At 43.8% G+C, this 18,918-nt stretch overlaps 1 long non-coding RNA gene across 4 annotated transcripts in view; it reads right to left on the reverse strand.

The window, feature by feature from the left end:
• Nucleotides 1-18,918, reverse strand: part of LOC102900246 — a 75,598-nt gene that overhangs the window by 3,095 nt on the left and 53,585 nt on the right. For 3 of the 4 annotated variants that reach the window (XR_002744914.2, XR_002744915.2, XR_002161692.3), the window contains exons 2-4: nucleotides 6,154-6,238; nucleotides 5,252-5,362; nucleotides 2,590-3,441 (exon numbers count right to left, since the gene is read on the reverse strand). This is a non-coding gene — a long non-coding RNA (uncharacterized LOC102900246). Of the gene's footprint in view, nucleotides 1-2,589; nucleotides 3,442-5,251; nucleotides 5,363-6,153; nucleotides 6,239-18,918 lie in introns of those variants that run through there. The other variant, XR_006583496.1, reaches the window with a different exon arrangement.

Raw genomic sequence — 18,918 nt, forward strand, 5'->3', positions numbered from 1 at the left:
GAGGGAGAGAGAGAGTCCCAAGCAGGCTCCGTGCCCGGCATGGACTCAGACACAGGGCTCAATCTCACTACCCCTGAGACCATGACCCGAGCCAAAATCTAGAGTCCAGTACTCAACCGACTGAGCCTCCCCAGCGCCCCACAGAAGTGCTACTTTTATTCCTATAGTACTCTCTTCAGTATTTTTATTTTTTTTTTTTTACTTTCTCGGTGCATGTTTGTTTCTTGTTATTTAGTATTGTATTACTTTCACCACTCGGCAAGAATTTGTGTACTCTCTGTAGACCCTTAAATCACCAGTTTAGGAAGAGGGCCAGCAGGTCAAAGAGGAAAGAAGAGACACTCGCCCAACTCCAAATGCAGTCAGACACCATGAATATATCACAAAACAGGTCGACTTTCACAAAGCTTGGTTTTCATTAGATTCCCCTCCAACTTTTTCATAATCTAGGCTTCCTGCCCTGTGTTAATTATATTTCTGACCCAAAACCAACAAACTAAGAGGCTGCATGTTGTGATGGAGAGTGTGCTGGACCAGGAGCCAAAAACTGTGAGGTTTTGGGCCAATTCTGGAGCTAACCAGCTGTGTGACCTTGAACAAGTCACTTCATCTCTCCGAACTGCTGTCCCCTCACTTCTTCAATGAACAGTCAATAAAACTATGCCTATGATTTCTTCCCAACATTATGTCATTCTTTGATTCTGGTTCCCTTTATTCTTACTATTAATATACCGTGTAGAACAACATAGTTTACAATTCTTATACCCCATCCTAGGTCCTTATTACTATTTTTTTTACCAAACATAAATTATTACTCATGAGCTATAGAACACTAAAAATGAGCACTACCGTTTTTGCAATTGCAAAAACAATTTTGTTGAATTTATTCGAGGTATGATTCAGCAAATGAGGTATTTAACGTGCCACAGTGAAAGTAAACCTTGCTTTTAAACCCCAGCAAATAAAAATGGGATCTCAAAAGCTGGAGCTAAGACTGGCTGGGGTCCATCATCTTTATGAGAATAGAGGGACTGAGAACATAGCATTTGCCTAAGAACTGGGCAGATAATCTGGAGCAAGAGGGCAGGGGGTGGTAAATTGGTGGGAAAATTAAAGATGCATTTTTCCCCAGCTGTTTGATTTTTCACGCTGTTGAGTTCTGAGGTTACGGTATGTAACTCGAATATGAAACATCACTGGGAGGAAGGGAACTCATTTAATATTATGTTAGTTGTAGAATTATAACTAGGTGTAAAGCAAAGAAAGTAGTTATCTATTATTCATTCCTTCTGAATAGACATTTCCTGTCTGTGAATACAAAGCATGACTAGAATTCACTTGCCGAAACTCAGGGATGCTGCGAGAGAACATTTCATTTTCATTTGATCTGACCTTGTGTATGATAATGGAGCTTCTTTAAAACACTGGCGCTTGTCTGTTCTCCTTCTATTGCACCCCTGAGAATTATTCCTACCCCTGGCCTCACAGGACAGAAAATTAACCTTAGAAGTTTTCGGTGACTTGCTCAAGTCATGGCAGTGCTGTCTCTTTAGGCAATCCTGAAGAGATCTGGCCACAAAAACCAGTCAAGTTACTTACCTGTGTAGCTATATGTGACAGCTTATATGACATGAAACATTTCTCTCACTGACATCTGAACCCACTAACTGGCATGTGAGATTGACCAGAAATTAACATACCTCATTGCTTAATCCAAGCATCTCTAAACCCGAGAAAGTGGCTTCTCTTTAGAGTGGTGGTAGGGAAGAGTCCCAGTGAGAGACGTCATACAGGACATAGGGGCATGGGACAGAAACATATCGGACATAGGTGGGCTGGCCACAGATCGATCAGACACACAGTGTCTCAGGCTCAACTGCTCAATCGACTGCTCTGTCTCCGCACCAAGGCCGCCTTGATCTGAATCAAAGCATAAAACCCCAAGCTGCAAAGAACCTCAGTGAACAGAGATAAGACTCCTGTAGGTTTCCTTCTTTTGTTTTTGTTTTCTCCAATTAAGTTATGCAATAAATCAACTTAAAAATTCAGTTTTGACCTAGAATCTAATCTACTCATTTGCTAAAAATTATTAAATCAGAACATAATCTCATTGAATTGATGTGTCATCCAGTTCAAGCCCTCCATAAGTTGATGGCTAGTTGGATGGCTACGTGGGTGGATAGATGGGTGGGTGGTGGAAAGATAGAGGGATGGATGGATGGATGGATGATAGATGGATATGAAATGGATGAATTCCCTTTCCTGGACTATAGTTACGGGCTCCAACTTCTAAAAATACATAATGTATATCTTCGTGTAGATACCCCCTTGCTAAAATCCTGCACTGATTAAAAAGTGAATCTAAATTTTCTCTGATGAGCTTTTTATCATGTTCACAAGAAGGAGAAGTCTGATATAAAGTAGTAAAACAAAAATAAACAAACCTATAATTTGGAGTAGCAGCTCTGGGGACAATAACAAGGTTTTCCAATCTCCCAGATCATAATTAACAGTGTAAAGAATTAAAGGGAAGTTCAGGAAGGAGTGCTTAAACCTTTTTGTAAATTTAAAAACAAGTAATGATCTCCATTGCTGTTCTCCAGGTTTATTCAAATTTGGACAATTAGGACAATTAAACATAAAACAGAGACAGTTCTAAAGAGGGAGCTGCAACAAAGCAGAATAATTGCTGGTACGGGCTATCAAATTTACATAAAAAAAGATTAAAAAGCTGATTTACATTTAAAAAACAAGATCAGGCAACATCTAAAATAGATAACACAACCCGCTGAGAAGAGTTCTTTTCATCAATAAAGGAGAAGCAAAGGTGATTATACATAACAAAACTAATCTTCTATATTGCTTTAATCACCTAAAACCACTTTAACTGTTTATTTGGGAACTGTTATGTGAAAAAAAAATATTGCATGTAAAAGTGTCTAATTTCCAGGTTGCATTAAAACATAGACACCATCAGGATTCTGTTTATCACCTGCTCTCTTCTCTAGATCCTGTCTTCTCTTGGTTATCAAAGTTTTCACCAATTGCAAACCTACCCATTCTAGAGCTTGAAAATTTGCCATGTAATTGGCTTAACAGATGCTTCCAGAAGAGCAATTCTGTTTATTGTCACAGCATCCCATGAACAATGTAAATTGTAAAGCCTTGTCCTTCCTGGACTGAGCATCTATGCGGCATTTTGAACTTTTTTTCAAAATAAAGAACATAATTACCTGAAGTTCAATGTGTGTCATAACCAGATCCTTTGTTAATATTTACTCTGATGTGGGGTTTTCTTCCAAGAACAGTTATTTATTTGTTAGTTTAGTACCTTCATTATGTGAGCTTAAAGAATCAAAAACACTTAAACAGATCTCAATACTGGGAGCCCATTTGCCATTAATATATATTGTTGTTCTTAAAGCTTCTTGTTAAATCACCCTAGAAGTTAAAAAGAAAATTACAATTATCCCAGGCATGATTTTAGGCTGATTAAAAAAAAACAGACAGAAGCTAGAAATTGGGATAAATTCCCATTTCAGTCCATTTGTCAACAAGTAATGAAATACTGATGATATCAAGAGATTTTTAATGTACCAAATGATGGGGTTCAGGACATACTGCCCCAAAATACGGCACCTCAGCATGCTGAATATCTTAAGCTAAAGGAATCTGAGAAACACCGAGTGTAGGAAGGATTCACTAACTTCCCCCTTCTCCCCTAAAGCAGGTGATAAGACCCTAGGTTGGGGCGCCTGCGTGGCTCAGTCGGTTGAGCATCCAACTCTTGATTTCGGCTCAGGTTATGATCCCAGAGTCGTGGGACTGAGCCCCACATCAGGCTCCATGCTGAGCATGGAGCTTGCCTAAGATTCCACCCGCCCCCCCCCCCCTCTTAAATACAGAGAACAAACTAAGGGTGGCTGGAGGGGTGGGGGAAGGGAGGGACTAAATGGGTGGTGGGCACTAAGGAGGCCATTTTTGGGGACGAGCACTGGGTAGTATATGTAAGTGATAAATCACTAAAATCATTATTACATCTTATGTTAACTAACTTCGATTTAAATAAAATTTTAAAATAAAAAAAAAAGATGCTCTTGCCCTCTGCCCCTCCCCCATCTGAAAAAAATGAACAAAAATTTAAAAAATGACGATTCTCAGTTGAGAGGCACCCTCCCTATCCCCGGAAGAAATGAACAACCTTGTCTTCCAAGACCAGGAATCTTAACAAACAGGCCTTGCTAAGTTCCCCTCCGTTTACTACCTTTAGCTCGTACCCCTTTGTCCTATCACATTTCCCCATAACTTTCAATTCTTTATCAAACCTATAGCATAAAAACACTGAGGGCCAGCCCTTTCTTTAGGTCTTCATCTCCTTATGAAGGCTCCCGTGTCACATGAAACTTACAGTAAAATATTAAACAAATATTCGTCTCTCCGTTGTTATGGGGGCCCCAGCTGAAAACCCAGAAAGGTAGAAGGAAAAAGTGTTTTTCCTCCCTCCACAACAGACCACAGATCAAACGACATGAATGAAAATGAAATTGAAATTTAAGACAAAAAAGGGGAAGATAGATTTGACTTTAGTCTTACAAGTTCTCTGAAAACTCTCAAATTTCCGTAGCTCCCGTAGCTGGCCAGTGCCCGCTGGAGGTTATCTACTATTACGTGTGTTTGTGGATCAAATAGCAATAAAGGACTTCAAATATCTAGCCAAGGGGGGCATCACTCCTCTTCTTATCGAATGAATCCTATTCCCCACTCATTTCTATTATAAAGAGGACATGCGATCCACAGGAAACAAAGAAAGATTGTGGCCAAAAAAGATGTGGCAAAAAGCTGGTCAGCACTCTGGCCTCTCTTGAACTGTGGTCCCCAGTGTACTGAATTCCCCAGAAACAGAAAACATCAGGTACCTTTACCATGGAGAGGCATCAGTTAACCCCTCCCCTTATCAGGTCGGTAAATCTGTAACTTCCTACATCTGATTTATTTTAAAGTAACGACTTTAAAGAGTATCACAAAAGCTAAAGGACAAAATAAGTTTAAAGACAAGCCAGTAAACCGCCCCCCCCACACACACACACATAGAATGAAGCAGTAACATGACTCCTATAATGACAGGATTCCAAAACGTTAAACCTCTACTAATATTTGTGGTTGTACTAATGCATCTCTTTCCTTGGGAGCAGGGATGAGAGAAACATGGGATTGAATCCAAGAGAGAGAATGAGCTAAAACTAGGTTAGACCTTCAGTTTTGCCACTAAGGTCCGCCAGGACTCGGGGTCGGAGACTTCACCTCAGCACATCTTAGCCTCCCCGCTTTAGCAGAATGACCTCGGTGGCTTTCCTGCCAAGCTCTATGAGAAAATGAAAAGATGAACTTAGAAACTGCAAGTCACTATAGACGCCTTGGATACAGGTCCTATAAATATTTATTACTGTTGTTACTTCACAGTAAAACATGCCGCAGCCCCAGACATAACCATTTCAACTACACATACAACAGGAAGAGAAGACACAACTACTTCAACTACACATACGACAGGAAGAGAAGACAAAAGCTTGCTTTCACTAAGTACCCTATGAACAGGAATCAGTCAGCATTCACCCAGGGAATATTTGTAAACGTCCACGATATGCTCATATAGGAAATACATAAAAGATACAGCCTATACTTCAAGAAGTATGCAAGATAAAAGGGGAAACAGGGCAAAAACATACAGAATATTAAAACATGCAACAAGAAAAGCTGTAAACAAAAGAACAAACAGTAGGTGGCTCTCATAAGCATAACAATGAGTGAAGGAGGCCAGACACAAAGGAATACATACTGGGGCGCCTGGGTGGCGCAGTCGGTTAAGCGTCCGACTTCAGCCAGGTCACGATCTCGCAGTCCGTGAGTTCAAGCCCCGCGTCAGGCTCTGGGCTGATGGCTCAGAGCCTGGAGACTGTTTCTGATTCTGTGTCTCCCTCTCTCTCTGCCCCTCCCCTGTTCATGCTCTGTCTCTCTCTGTCCCAAAAATAAATAAACGTTGAAAAAAAAATTAAAAAAAAAAAAAAAAAGGAATACATACTGCATGATTCCATTCTATATGAAGTCCAAGAATGCTGCACCTAGTCTGTAATTAGAAGTCAGAAGAGTGCTTACCTCTTACGGGCGGGTGGATGATAATAGACTGAGAAGGAGCATGGGGCGCTGGAAACGTTCTAGATCTTGATCCAGGTGGCAGTTTCTGGGGAAAATACACATGTAAAAATTCAGCCACCTGCATGCTTGAGATGTATGTCTTTTATGTACGTTATACCACACAATTTTTTTAATTTTTTTTTAAAGAAGGGTACAGGTGCCTTCAATTTGAGTACAGCTCTGTGGAATTAGGCTTCATGAACGTCAGCGGGATACAGTAGTGCCCAGAGTAGCCAGAGAGACAGGGTCCCTCAGAGATTGATTTAGGCTTCTGTGTGATGAGGGGCTCGATTTGGCAAAAAGGAAGGGCGAGGGCACTTTCCAAAAAGGAAGAGCAAGGAGTTCCCAGATAGTCCAAGGCCATGTTGGCAAATCATCAAAAATACCAGGGACCTAGGACCACAACCAAAGGCTCATGGACGAAAGATCTGGCCAAACGCTCTCAGCAGAGCAAGTGGCAACCAGTGTCTCTGACTCAAGAATTTTGGTGACATAAGCTATCCAGAGACAGTTGAGGGTCAGGATGTTTAAAGTCTTCTCACTCCCAGTGAAAGTCAGAGCTCAAACAGCTGTTTGGTCCACTGACGTGTCATATGCGGTCATCAAAATGGCGTCTATTTATCCCAAGAGCATCTGAGAAGCAGCGGCTGCCAAATCCACTGCAAGCACCTTTCTCTCTCCACCTCTCACACTTACCATTTCTCCAGCCATAAGATCAGGAGAAGGGCCAGGCTTCCTGAAGCAGAGCCTGAGATGGGAATTCAAGGGGGTGCATGATTTACTGAGGATGTACTCAAAAGAGAAAACTGTCAGAAGGTGAAAGGGACAGAGTGGGGAAGAGTGAAGGAAGGGAGGCCCCGGCCGAGGTGCAGCCCTTTAGGCAAGGAGTTTTGCCTTCTGTGCCATCATGTCAATCATTTGTCACAGGATGGCTGGAGAGGACAGTAGCCTCCTGTCCGGCGGCTCCTGTTGGCCCCGGGCAATTCCTTGGAGAAAGGGAAGCTGGAGATAATGTGCCAGCCTTGTAGAAGGATGCAGGCTGGGCAGTGGCCACTACAGAAGCTACCAGAGCCCTCCGCTCATCCTTAAATTAGTTCACGTCGGTTGGGGTGCCTGGGTGGCTCAGTCAGTTGAGCATCCGACTTCAGCTCAGGTCACGATCTCACTGGTTCATGGGTCCGGGCCCCGCGTCGGGCTCTGTGCGGACAGCTCAGACTCGAGCCTGTTTCAGACTCTGTGTCTCCCTCTCTCTCTGCCCCTCCCTTGTTTGCACTGTGTGTGTGTGTGTGTGTGTGTGTGTGTGTCTCAAAAATAAACATTTACAAAAATAAAAATCTTTAAAAAAAAATTCGTTCATGTCGGCAACCAGACCAGCCATTACACTGTCCTCATGATTTGCACAGTCAACTTCTCAAAAAACTTGTTTGTTTGCCCTACAAAAGAAATTTCATCTCCATAGCAGAGACGCAGATTGGTTTTGGTGAGACTTCACATCCCCTGTGTTAACAGCAATAGTAAACCAAAATGACAATCATTAGCAGTAGGCTGTGGGAATAGGCTCGTTTGCCTTCAGAAATGAATTCCCTTCAGATCCCGGGAAATTTGGGAATAAGAAACAGAATGAAAGTTCGGGAGGGGGACAGAGAGTGTCTTCTCCCAAGCTATAAATCATAGAAATTGAATTAGATCATCTCAAATTGAGGGACAAAAAGCCAGTTATAGATCCATTTCACGACACTGGCTGACACGGATTCCATTTGTGACTCACTGAGGAGCATTACTTATTCTGAGTGCTCCTTATTGTCAGAATAAGACAATGCAAGCACTTAACATGAAGACATGTGTAACGTTACTGGAGGACAGAGGGAAGAGGGAGATCCCACGGTTGGCCTAGAAAGCAAACAGCGTCAGGCGTATGCATTTCTGAAGACTGCTCTCAGCATCTCTGAGAAATTCTGCTTTTTGCATAGCTCAAAATTTATAAGATCCTATTCTCTTTCCAGACACAGTCAGCACAATCAAATCACTTTAATCGCAACCTTAGGGCTTGACTAGACCAAAACCAGAAACTAACTATGTGTATCAGTCAGCAATCCAGCTAGGGTAACTTAAGGAAGAGTTAGTTAATGAAGAGTTTATTTGTGAGTGTGGGTAGGGTTAAGAGAAACCCACAAGGACGGTGAAGCACCTTGGGGCTAGCATTTCAGAACCGTCACCTGCCCTAGGTGAGAGGGGGAGGGAGCCGCCCAGCGGGGCTGGGACCTGAGAGTTGTGGCCTCGGGGAGAAGGCTGCACCTTCTGGGAAAGCGAGCTGGGCAGATGAACACCCCACTCTCTTCTCCTGCCTGCCTGTCAATGCCACCCTCGTCTGAATCCATCCAGAATCTGGGGAACTCGGTCTGCCCAATGCAGTCCACACAGGATACAGAGCAGGTTGGAAAAAAGTAGAGGGCGGATCTGGGGCAGCAAGCAGATAATATCCGACTATCCTGAGCTTGGAGTTGATATCTTTTCCAAATGTTGGAAGTTACAGTTTTAAGCGGGGGGTGAAAAAAAGTAGTTCCCTTCAATGTATTCCTTCTGGGAAGTGCTTCACGTATTATCGACAATCACAACTGCCATAGGCCAGGCACTGTACCAGATGCTTTAGTAGTTATTTTATGTTATTTAACACTCATCATAAGTCTGTGTGATGGATAAAATTAGCTTCATTTTGCAAATGATCAGCTTGAGGCATATAGGGGGCCAAGTACCTACCTGGCTTCACAGGGAGGAAGCACAGGAATCCAGGCAAGACCTGGGACACTCTGACGTCAAAGCCCGCGTGCCGTCTGTTCCATTTCCCTATAGCAAAGATGCTGCCGGTGCTGAAAACACTTTAGAAGTCCTCCCCTGAATTGCTTCTAGAGTGTTTTTAAAAGCCTTACCCGCGACCCCAAAATCAGTCACATTACTTTATAGCCACACATTCTTTTTTTTTTTTTATAAATTTTTTTAACGTTTATTTATTTTTGAGACAGAGACAGACAGAGCATGAACAGGGGAGGGTCAGAGAGAGAGGGAGACACAGAATCCAAAGCAGGGTCCAGGCTCTGAGCTGTCAGCACAGAGCTCAACGCGGGGCTCGAACCCACAGACCGTGAGATCATGACCTGAGCCGAAGTCAGTCGCTTAACCTACTGAGCCACCCAGGTGCCCCTATAGCCACACATTCTTAACAACAAAAGAAGATGGTGATGATTCATCCTCGCCACGTTCACCAGATGTAAGGCCAGATGATGCTTGACTATTTCTAAAAGTCAAATTAGATTCACCCTCAAAGGACTGAGGATATTAAAAGGAAGCTTTGAAACATAACTCCAAGAAAGAAGTCTCAAAAAACAACATCTGTAAGGCTGGACATCCCAATTCAGAAAGGGATGACTTTAAAACCAATGTCAGTTTTCCCACAGAAGACTCCAAGACCCCCAAAAGGGGTCCATCGTTATTTAGGGGAGCAAGAAAATTGGAAACAACCTAAATCTCCCCAAATAGTAATTAAACGTGTTTGCGCTCCACCTGTGTCTACACCACTTCCCACCTCCTCCCCCACCCCCCTTTCATCAGATGGAAACCAACAAGGGGCAGGGACTGGCTACCTTGTTCAACTGCTCTAACCAGCTCTGTGTACCAAGCCGGGCACATGGTAGACCCTCAGTAGGTATCTACTGAATGAATGAATGAATGAATGAATGAATGAATGAATGAAATTCCTCTTCCTTCCTAGAGCACAACCTTTGCGTAAATATCCCATACCTTGGTGTCATTCTGCATGAAGAAGAACCAGTTATGATGAACACAAAGTGTTTTGTTCCGTTACATATGAGACCAGCAAATCATCTACGGACTCATCTATGGGAAAGTAAGAAATAAATAACCCCCTCCTCGTCTCATCCTCTACGCTACACTCCCACACCAGCTTCCCTCTCTCCCTCACACCCTCAAGTGTCAAAACAATCACCAGTTCTGTTTGGCAGGCACCAAGCATCCTTTTCTTGCGAGGCCATCCAAAAAACTAATGAGTATTATTCCATCTCTTCCACAGCCATATAATCGGCTAATACTAAAAGCGCTAAGAGAGATGATGTTTTGCTGGTTCACATCTAAAATTTAGACAATCAACCATGAATGCCTCAGGCTGATCACATGCTGGGAGAAGCAATAATAGAACGTCTGGCCAGATTTCCCTGCCAACTGGAAGGCCCAGGTTGGGGAGCAGATGTGCTGGAGAGGTGATACATTTGGTTTTCAGTGGGGAGGGTCTGTGGGTCTCATCTGTCTTCCGCACCCCTACTGGTCAGCTCAGAGCTCAGCGCTAGTGACAGCTGCTTAAGGACCTGCCCTTGTGTGTGCTCTCCGGTCGTGGGGGAGGGAGGTGGCCCACGGAGGACACGGCCCCACAGTGTTCTGTGACCCGCTGGCACTGCAAGGTTTTGCTCACGGGCTCCTTTTTGGTGTAGAGTCACCCCTTCCTTTCCCCACAGCCAGAGTTTGGTGGCATTCTCTTAGGTGATCTCGCCCCCCGCCCGCCCCCCACCCCGCCACGCTAGGGAAGTCTAGCTCCTGCGTGTGGAAGCAGCCTGCAGATTCCGTGTCAGCTGGAAGCCACGGATGACCAACTGCAGAATCAATAGGCCTCTGTCACTGTCACGTGAGGGAGACCCCGAGCTTATCAGCAGCATCATAATAAGTACCTATTTGCCTGACATCTCTTCAATCAATAACTTTGTTATTGTTTGCATTATCTGACTATAAGTTTGGTCAATATACCCAGCTAATGGGTAACACGAGCCAGGATTGCATTTCAATTTTTTTTCCCCCTTAAGTTTAACTCTCTGTGTGCCAGGTAGGAGTCGCTAAGGGAACCTCTCCAGCTTTACTTTGCCTTTTAGGAGTTTTATAGAACCTCTGCAAGATATGAGCTGTCTTGAGACAAGGAAATCAATGTTGCTCACGTCTAACCCAAATTAAATAAACCCTGCCTTTCTTTGCTATTATTTTTATTAGGTTTTCACAACGATGGGCAGATGGGTGTGTGTGTGTGTGTGTGTGTGTGTGTGTGTGTGTGTGTGTGTTTCCTTTACTTAATGCATTGGAGAGAAGAGAATACACTTGCTAGCAGGTGGATCAAAATGCACAAAGCAAATGGTATCAGCTGGGTGGAAAGGGTGTATGGGCCTAAAGAGGTTTTGAACCCCTCCCCATGATCAGCCCAAGATATATATGGTAACACCACAATAAAAACAAATATCCTTGAATTGTGTCACAAATCTGCAACATACTGGAGGGACCTGACCACTGTCACGTGAATTGCTGGCAGATGGCCCAGCACGTGGCGGTGGCTTTAGCTGGCCTCTGACCCTTCTCAGGATTGCATGTGGCTCTTGGTTGAGATCAGGCCCCAAAAGGTTATGGCTAATGATAAAAAAAGGAATAAAACTTGGAGCAACAAAGTGTGCCTTGCACAGAATGCTCTGATAGTCATGTCACATTAAAAATATTTACTGGCTTCTCCAGTCCAGATTTAGTGGCAACCCCAAGTACCGAAGGAATAAACAAATTACTCACTTACCAGAATGAGTCTGGTAGTATCATCTCCTGTTTCATTTTTCTGCCTTTTGGTGCTTTTTTTTTTTCTTTTTTACATTGGTTCAAATAAGTCACTCATGTACAACTGCACTGATAATGGAGTAGAAATATACAGATCACAGGCAGCTTTCTTTTTAATAAATTAATTTTAAAAGTGTGCTACGGGAGTTTCCCGTTGCAAACCACGGCTTCCCGGGTCGTACCTGGGCAGACCTAGAGCCCATCGAGGCTGGCCCCTGAGTTTACAGCTGAGGCCAGAGAGAGGGGGCGGCTGCTCAAGGCAAACCCAGTGTCATCCCTGCTCTAGATCTTAAATCCCTGCCTTCAGCTCCCCTGCTCTCCAGGCCTCCCACACACCTTTGGACTTTTCCGTCCTTATTTCTCCACTTCTCATCCTTCATCTGTTCATTTCTTGGCTGTTCATTAGTGAGGACATGGAGAGAAGGGGTAGCTGCTTAGCATGAGGCAAACATTTGCCCTGTCTCACCCCGGCTGTGTCATTCAGACCCCCTTTGCCTCCTGTAAGGAACAGGAAAACAGGAGGAGGGGCATGGGAAACAAAGACAGTGCCAGAGAGTGAAGAATGACATAGGAAAGGTGAGGGGGGTGGCGTGCCCATCTAGTCAGCCACAGGAGGTGTGAATAAACTCCTGCCCCAATGCTCTCCTTCCGTCCTGCTCTGACTATTAACCTAAAGTCCTAACAAGAATTGATCCAGCTAACAAATAGATCCAAAGGGGCTAACGGGATGGATATGGATGTATCATGGGAAATAATGAGTCATGGAAAATTATGAATGGAAAACAAGTGTGATCAATACATGGCTATAGATGTGAGGGAGTGGGTAATGATTCCGAGGACTGACTGCTTTGTTTCGCATCACGACTGATGGCGTTCTGGATGTGAAACCCTAAAATACGCACCTTGGTCTGTTCGATATATTTAAGCTATAGGAGTTCAAGATACAGCAGGTGTAGGAGGGACTCTCTAACTTCCTCGTCCCCCCTGAAAGAGGTCATACATAAGAGCGTCACGTGAGAGGTGCCCTCCCTGTAAGTGGAGGAAAGGAGTGTCCTCGTCTCCCAAGATGGAGGGACACTGAAAAGAACCCAAACCAACAGACCTTGCCAAGTTTCCCACAGTTTACGCCATTGAGCTCCTACCCTTGGCCTTATCATATCTTTCCATGACTCTTCATTCTTCATCCAACCTACCATAGAAATACTCAATTTTAACCATTTCTGAAGGCCTTCATTTCCTTATGAAGGCTCTTGTGTCGCATAAAATTGATGTTAACTAAATATGTTTGCTTTTCTCCCATTTATCTGTCTTTGTCACTTTAATTTTCAGACCCAACCAGGGATCCTAAGAAAGTAGAGAAAAACTTTTTTCCTTCCCCACATGACATTTATCACTGGAACACGTGTGCTCCAGATTGAGCCATACAACCACGACCAAGGTTCTAGCATCCTGTGCTGATGGACTTGACTGAACCCAGCATACTTTTTTTTTTTGATGTTTATGTTTATTTATTTGTGAGAGAGAGAGAGAGAGAGAGAGCAAGCAGGGGAGAGTCAGAGAGAGAGGGAGACACAGAATCCAAAGCAGACTCCAGGCTCTGAGCCGTCAGCACAGAGCCTGACACGGGGCTCAAATCCATGAGTTGTGAGATCGCGACAAGAGCCCAAGTCAGATGCTTAACTGACTGAGCCACCCAGGCATCTGAATCCAAGTTACTGCTTTAGCTTTCTTATCTTCTGGCTAAAACCAAATGCCGAGACTCCACATTTAGGTCCTGCTCTTTTTCTTTCAGTCACATGATCCTATCTTTCAAGTAGAGGTGACATGCAGAGAGAAGGTTATTGACAGGTGCCACATGATCTCGTGTGCCCATGACCCTCAGAGAGAGCTCAAGGAAAAAGGAGGGACCAGCTGGATCGCGTGGAATATTCCTGCACCGGGCATGCTGAGTCGGTGACATAGTCAGTACTCCAGCCTGAATGTATGCAGCCTGTTCCTTTCCCCTTCTGTGCAGACGTGTTTTCCTTTGTTGCCCACTCCACAGTCTACAATCCTAAATTCTAACCAGGTGTCCCCAGTCGTGAACTGGTAGGTTTTAGTTAATGATCTACCCTTTCCAACACAGAATTCTGATATAGGACTGACTCAAGGTTTCCCAATTCCTGGCCAGCAAATAACAGGATGCTATAGAAATTAAGTTTGTTTAAGAAAGCCGGTCCTTTGGGGCGCTTGGGTGGCTCAGTCGGTTGGGCGTCCGACTTCGGTTCAGGTCATGATCTCACAGTCGGTGGGTGCAGGCCCGGCATCCGGCCCTTGCTGACAGCTCAGAGCCTGGAGCCTGCTTCAGATTCTGTCTCCCTCTCTCTCTGCCCCTCCCCCACTCACACTCTGTCTCTCTCTCTCAAAAATAAAATTAAAAAAAACATAAAAAAAAGAGAAAGCCTGTCCTTTGTGCTGTAAACTGAAACACAGCCATTCAGCCTCTCCAGTCATCGTCAGACCCGTGTTTCTTGCACACAGAATGAAGTTGGAAGGTCAAAGCCCGAGTCGTCCGTCGCTGCATCCTATGCTCTTGCTTTGTTAGGCTGGCAAGGAAGTGCCTGATTCTGGTATATTTGCATTAGTCCTACTAACACATTTCCAAGTTCTCTCTCACTGCCACATTCCTTGAACCAGGTCAACTCTGGGAGGAGAGGTTTGCTTTTCCTTCCTGTAACCTCCGAACTGATTTAATTAAGCCTCTCCTCCAGCCCCGATTTATAGGCTGGAAAGTGTTCTCGCAGCAGCCCCTCGATGTGCTGTGTTTTTCAATGAGCAGAAAGGCAGGAAGTTCAACGGAAACACCATTCTGAGTGTCTGCCGCCACCTTGAGAGCAGGTGCCAACGAGCACACTCGTCTCTGAACATTTCATGGCAAAGGGTTAGATAAATGAGCAGTTTTCCTTCGGTAACTTAGCGCAGTTCTAGAAGTGTTGATGATCACTAAATCCTTCCCCACCCCGGGCTCCTGGGGAGGGCAAAGCTTTCTCCCCAGCCTCCTGCTGTGAGGAAATAACCTTTATATCTTTATTTTAGAAATCACACAGTTTTGGGGCGCCTGGGTGGCTCCGTCGTTTAAGCGGCCGACTTCGGCTCAGGTCATGATCTCGCACTCCATGAGTTCCAGCCCCGCGTGGGGCTCTGCTCTGACAGCTCAGAACCTGGAGCCTGTTTCAGATTCTGTGTCTCCCTCTCTGTGACCCTCCCCCATTCATGCTCTGTCTCTCTCTGTCTCAAAAATAAATAAACATTAAAAAATTAAAAAAAAATTTTTTTAAATCACAGTTTTTTTTTTTTCAAGGTTAAAACTAACACTAAGAAAACCTGAACACACAAGGGTAGGAGGGCTGAAGAAAGCAAATGGGCAAAAAGAAGAAAGGATGTCTCTGCTGAGTCTGCCCCTAGTGACATTCGGCTCTACGGTCAGACCCCGGATGTCCTCTCCCCGTTTGACAATCCCGACCTTGCAACCTGCCACCCGGGAAGGAAGGAAACCAAACTTCGCATAGGAAATGCCCTCTCCTGGTCTTTCAAAAGCTTCAACCTCAGAATGAAATCTGACAAAAGAAACAAATTAGATAAATTGCCGCGCTAAGGGTTTTGGATTGCTCAGATTAAAGAATCTGCAGCCTTGTTGGGCCAGGGCGCAATCATCTTCTGCAGTCTGGCGCAAAAATAAAGTTTTCCTCCCTTCAGCTGTCCTCGCTGGCCAGGGTGCATTTTCTGAAGATAATGAATGGACCCAGGGACCTACAGAAACCTGAGCGTCCGTGAAAGCCAGGCAAGTAACATGCGTGAACGAGACTGGATTGGTAAGAAATTGTATGCAATCTTTCCAGATTTTTAAATGTTAACCCATTCAAGTAAAAGAAAACACACTGTTCCTTTGATGTTTATTGAGCACTTTCTATGTTCCAGGCATTTATAAATCCATTAGAAAGTACAGCCTCACGAGAGCTGTGCGAGGCAGACACCGATCGCGGATGGGGAAAGGTGGGTCTAAGACGCAACACCAACGTCTGCCCACAGCAGACTCCGCGTTTTATCCGCCACCCCAGACTGCCCGGGAGTTTCACAGACAGAGAAGCTGAGGCTCCCTGGGGTTAAACAATGTGGCCAGGATCTTAAAAGAGCATGGTGATTTTTAAAAAGAAGTCATCAAACCACAGAAACAGAACAGAATGTGAAAGAGACCCGCTGGAAAAGAAAAAAGAAACATGAGAAAAAAGATAAATGCTATTGTTAGATCAGGACAGCCTTGACCTAATGGCTGCCCAGGCCATAAGATAAAGATGTTTTATTGAAAAAAAATTGTGACCTTTCCAGCATAAAGGATGTTGCTTCTATTATTATTGCTTGTGTTTGAAACCAAATGGTGGATGTTTGAAACTCAAAACAGTATCTGAGGTTCAAATTTAGTAACCATCCTGTGATTTGTGTGGGCAATGCTGCCCTCTCATGGCCAACTTCTTCATAACATGATTCTGTGAAAAAAACCCGGACGTTTTCGTGTTCTTTATTCTCCCAAAGTACTTGGAAGAATTTTGCATCCATTTACTGTCATATAGGTGCATATAATACATTAACTTACATAACAAAATACCCTCTGCACATTTTTATATCTATATCTGGAACTGGTTTATGCCATTTTTGCATGTGTTTTATAGGGCATTGGAGAGAATGGAAAATAAATCATGGTGCTGCTGGGCTCCTGAATTCAGTTCTTCAGGGAGAAATGTTTTTCTCATAACAGAAAACTTAGAAGAACTCCAGAGCAGGAAATTTTTTTTGAATGTCTCTAATCTGAACACAATCTGACGGAAATGACTGTCCCCTTCTATTCCGGGGAGAAGGTTTTGTTATATTTGAAGGAAACAAATCAGTTCATGAATATATTTTTAGGCAAAAACAACTGTTCATGGTTGTGAATGGAAAATCACCTTCTAGTTTCCTGCAGGGACAGATCACCTGAAAATTCAGAGAAATTGCAGACCAGGAGGAGACTGTCAGATAAGATTTATCAAACCAAGGGTAGACACTGCAAGGCAATTTTCTTAGACTGAGTGACAGGTCCCAGAACTACTAACCAGAAGCCTGCTGCCTCCAAGCCTGTGCCATCAGCCCCTGTCCCATGACAGGGCACACCTATGCAGGAGCCGTGATGCAGACAGTGGGTAGACAGCAGCCCTAGGAGAGGAGGTGTCTTGAATGGAGACAAAATCGGGGAGCATCTTGTAAAGAAGAAATCGAGCCACCCTCAGTTCCCCTCTTGAGGAACATTTCCAAGTTGAAAGGCAGATTTTCACCCACCAGATCCATCGTTGTTCCTGATGGAACTTTAAAAATATTTGAGCGTGCCAAGAATACACCTAGGCCTGCAAGGCCCCCTTGACTTGCTAATCTACTGGTGTGGATGGCAGTGCTTGTTTTTAATCAAGATGTTTTCCATTAAAATCCTAGTTTTGATTTTTCCGTAAAATCAGGAGGCCTCACAGCACTGGGTGCATGTTCCCACTAGAGCTGAGGAGTGGCTGTCCCCTTTGGAGGGAACATGCACACCGCCATTTGTCACAGTCACCACCTCTCCCTAACGCATACCCAGCCCATTTTACTGATTTATAATATGTGTCTGTGCCTTACAGGCCTTGTGGTTATATGTACAGTTTTGCTCTAGTTCAGAGAATTGCGATGCACACACTTACTCTCTAGCAGCCACAAGGCTCAGCACATTTAAATGGCAATCCGGCTTGAGGGAGGGGAGGGCCAAGTTTATGAGCACTAATTCTGATATATCTCTTTTCATCTCATGTATGCTTTTCCTCCACCGGCTCCCTTTATCATTACAACTTCCCGTAAGGGGTTTGGGCATTGTCTGGGTTAAAAATTATCCCTAAAGCACCTGAAGTTTTGGTAAAGACAGTTTTTATATAAATCTATACTTAAAATAATTAAAACAGACTAATGGAAAGCACATTGAATTAGGAAGCAGAAAACCTGGAATCTTATTCAAACTTCTTCCCCTGATAACTCTGTGGCATTAAGTAATCCACTTAAACCCTCTTTACCTTTTAATACTTCATAAATAAGAGATAATAATACTTGTTCCTTCTACCTCGCTGGGATTTTGCAACAATAACCATAAATCAGAAGACATCTGAGTCTACAGAAGAAATGTATCCTATAAAGACCAAGATAGCATTACCATGATGCAGCAGTAGATATCAAGTAAATATTAAAGTGTTATTCAGGGTGGGCTTTATGAAAAAGGAAGCTATACAATCATATCTTTGGAGAATATACACCAAGAGGTTAATACTAGTTCTCTCTAAGCGTGGGATTTGGGATGGTTTTTTCCCCCTTTGGCTCGTATCTACCTTTAACTGTTTTTATGATGAACGTGCGTTAGCTGTGTAATATATATACACACACACACACACACACACACACACACATAACAAACAATAACAAAAAAGACAAAGGTTGGGAGCAAGGACATAAAACTTCTTACATTTTTAATTTTAATGGACGTGAGCAGTCATTGATTTCTACTAAAACCATTTGTAAATTTCTTTTTTTTATCGTTCATGTATATGTAATGTTAGAACCCTAAACATTGAAAACTCCTGGGAAGTATCTTTAACATAGTGCCAGTTGGCAAGCAGGCTGGACTAACCAGAGGGACAACTAGCTGTTTTCTGCCTTCCCCATCCTAGTATTCGTCTGATCAGAAGCAATCAGGCAGACTGATCCAAGCACTGCGGAAGTTTAATCTCCAATTCCCCCTTTCATCCCCAAGAGCACATAAACTTCTGTGCCTGGGCTTCCATATCAACAATGTGGGGTTTCTGATTCTCAGCATGCTCTAATGATTTTGCCCTTTGTAGAGAAACTGTCACTACACTCCCAGATTGAAGATCACTGTAAACCAGCCCTTCTCAACTCAGGGAGATATGGCACCCCCCTCGCTCCAACAGGGGACATCTGGCCATATCTGGACACGTTTTTGATGTCACACTGGGGGAGGGACACTACTGGCAT

This window comes from Felis catus, chromosome C1 (assembly GCF_018350175.1).
Source record: "Felis catus isolate Fca126 chromosome C1, F.catus_Fca126_mat1.0, whole genome shotgun sequence".
Lineage (NCBI taxonomy): Eukaryota > Metazoa > Chordata > Mammalia > Carnivora > Felidae > Felis > Felis catus.